We start from the raw sequence: 2,492 nt of genomic DNA, 5'->3' as shown, positions 1-2,492 counted from the left end.
ATAATAATAAGCTATACAATACAGTTTTTTAAATTGAGTTGTTTATTTTTTAAGGCCTTTTATTTTATTTTTGTATACTTGGGTATGAATGTGTTTACACAAAGAACTGTTCTGCAAAAAGTCCCATTGTACATTTCTAGCTGCCTTGGATAGATACTGTCACATCATGTAGACAATGGTACAAAGTATACTTTATGAAAGTCGGTAAGTATAAATGTTTTGCATGCCAGGGAGGTTTCCATTAAATGGCTTTAAATCTGTGGTGTCTTTGTACTGCATCAAGTACAGTTAGCGATCGAAATCTAAAGAGGGGAACTTAAACTTTGCTGTTTTGGTCACTTTTTTCATTTCAGCCCATTTTGTATTCATTTCAAGCTAGTTTTCACCTTCCTATTACTGATTGTTGTTGCTGTGAAATCCATTTTCTTATTTCACTGAGTAAACAATTAAAAAATTATATACCCGGTTCAACCTCCGAAATCTATTTTTTTTATTTTGCCATCTTTCCTTTTATGGAGCAGCTTTTGCTTTTGTTTTCCTTGTTACATGATGATCTGCAGTAACAAGCCATGCAAGTGTGGAGGAGTTTGAAGGGAAAAGATTATCATTTGTATTAAAAAGAATGTTGAATACATTTGTGTTGTTCTATGTATTCCTCCTTAAAGGAACCTGCCAGGATGTAAAATGTGAGCTCCCATACCCAGTTTGAAATAGGAAGGAAAGAAATCCCTGAAGCTTGGATCCTAAAAACAACTTGGTGAGGCAATGAGCAGGAAGAAGCACATTTATATTCCATGTCATGATACATGATATGCACATAGATACTCCCTGGTCATTGACTCGCTAAGTTTATTTGTCCTCATTGAAGTGCAGAGCTTTTTGTAGTGAGGAAGTAGATCCCCTATCAGTGTTTGTTTATTTTTTAATTATGGTCTGTGTCCCGGTGGGGAGATTCACTCTCACTTTTGGTCCCAGAGACTATGGTCACCAGGGCTGAAAGTGAAGGAAAGGCCAAAATTTGTGTTGTCGCCTGAATAGATGGAGAGGGGAGAGATTTCCTCTTGTGTCTGCAGGACAGGAAGTGAAAGGAAATCTTTGTGTTCTGTGGACAGCAGAAAAAGTGAGAGGACTATAAGTTATGACCGAAAAAGTGTTTCCTCTTCCTTTTCTGGAATTTTGGACTTTCCTTAACTCTCGATCCTGGTGACCTTAGTCACCTGGACAGATAGAGGAGGAAAATCAGGGTCACGGACAGCAACCACAAGCTGACATAATACATTAACCAAATTTGTTGTAAATATGTGAATTTGAAATCCATTTGTCTTTAGACCCTCAGTGTTTTTCCAGGAACAAAACATCTATTTTATCTTTTTTTTTATAGTGGGGAAGGGTTAGACCCTCTGTCTAGTGGTGTGTTGTTTTTTTGTTACTGTCTGTGTACCTGTGGGGTAGATTTTCTAAAATTTAGAGTTGTCCCCAGAAGAAGAGGCAAGGGGAATTTTTCCAAAAGTGACACCTGTTCTGGTGACGGCTGTCTCAAAGGGGAATTCCCCTCACTTTGGGAGATTTCCACTAACTTCCAGTTTCTTCTCTGGGATAGGAAGTGAAGGAAATTTTGGTACACAGACAGCAAAAAAAACAAACGGGTTTTAACCCTTCCCTACTCTTTCCCCCCCAAAAAAGTGTGGGATGTACATAAGGGCTGGATAAATCCCAGGAGTCCAGTAGCCAATGCTGCTTGAAAATTACAACTGATGCCTAACTTTTAAGTTTTTTGTTTTCCTTTTTTGTTTTTTTCAACTTAGTTGTCAAGTGGAGCTGGCTCCTAAAAATATCCTGCTTGCTCCTGGATTTAGACAGACTGGCTCCTGAGTTCAGTATTAACTTGTCTAGCCCTGCTATGCATACACTTTAGGGCTTGCTCACACCAAATACGGACCGGATCTGCATGAGTTTCTGCATTTGCCGGTCTGGATTTAAAAATTAAATAATTTTTTAGCCTAAAATGGGCTTTTAGTGCATTCCTTGGCGTTTGCATGTGTTTTTGATGCATTTGCATGTGTTCTGGTACGTTCCAGAGCGGAAAAAATATGGCATGCTGCAGTTTTTCCACATGCACTGGAACTGAACGCTGTGGTGTGAACTAGAGCCCGAAATACCATTGGTATACATTGGATGCATTTGTGATGTGTTCTGTAACTGCTCTGCACCTGCTCCGTGCTTGGTGTGAACAAGGCCTTAAAGCTTAAATCTAAATGGTTCTTCTTGGTGATTGCACTATACCTACTATCGTTCGTTTGTTTTGTTGTTTGCACTGCTCTGTTGATAATGCACATTATGGATGTAAAATATTTGCATTCTCAAAGTTTATGTGCCAAACCATGGCTTATGGAAATGTACTGTCTACTAGTCACATTTCATTTCCATAGAAGTGCTTAATTGATCTTAAAGGAGAACTATGGAGTAACCTCTTCTCCCCCCCCCCCCCCCCC

General features: G+C 39.1%; 1 protein-coding gene across 5 annotated transcripts in view; it reads left to right on the top strand.

Moving 5' to 3' along the window:
* Positions 1-2,492, top strand: part of LIMS1 (LIM zinc finger domain containing 1) — a 78,413-nt gene that overhangs the window by 59,383 nt on the left and 16,538 nt on the right. The gene's annotated exons all lie outside the window — the stretch shown is intronic.

Source organism: Nanorana parkeri, unplaced genomic scaffold (assembly GCF_000935625.1).
Source record: "Nanorana parkeri isolate BGI_ZX_2015 unplaced genomic scaffold, ASM93562v1 scaffold1153, whole genome shotgun sequence".
Lineage (NCBI taxonomy): Eukaryota > Metazoa > Chordata > Amphibia > Anura > Dicroglossidae > Nanorana > Nanorana parkeri.
This window is presented reverse-complemented; position numbering and strand designations above follow the sequence as displayed.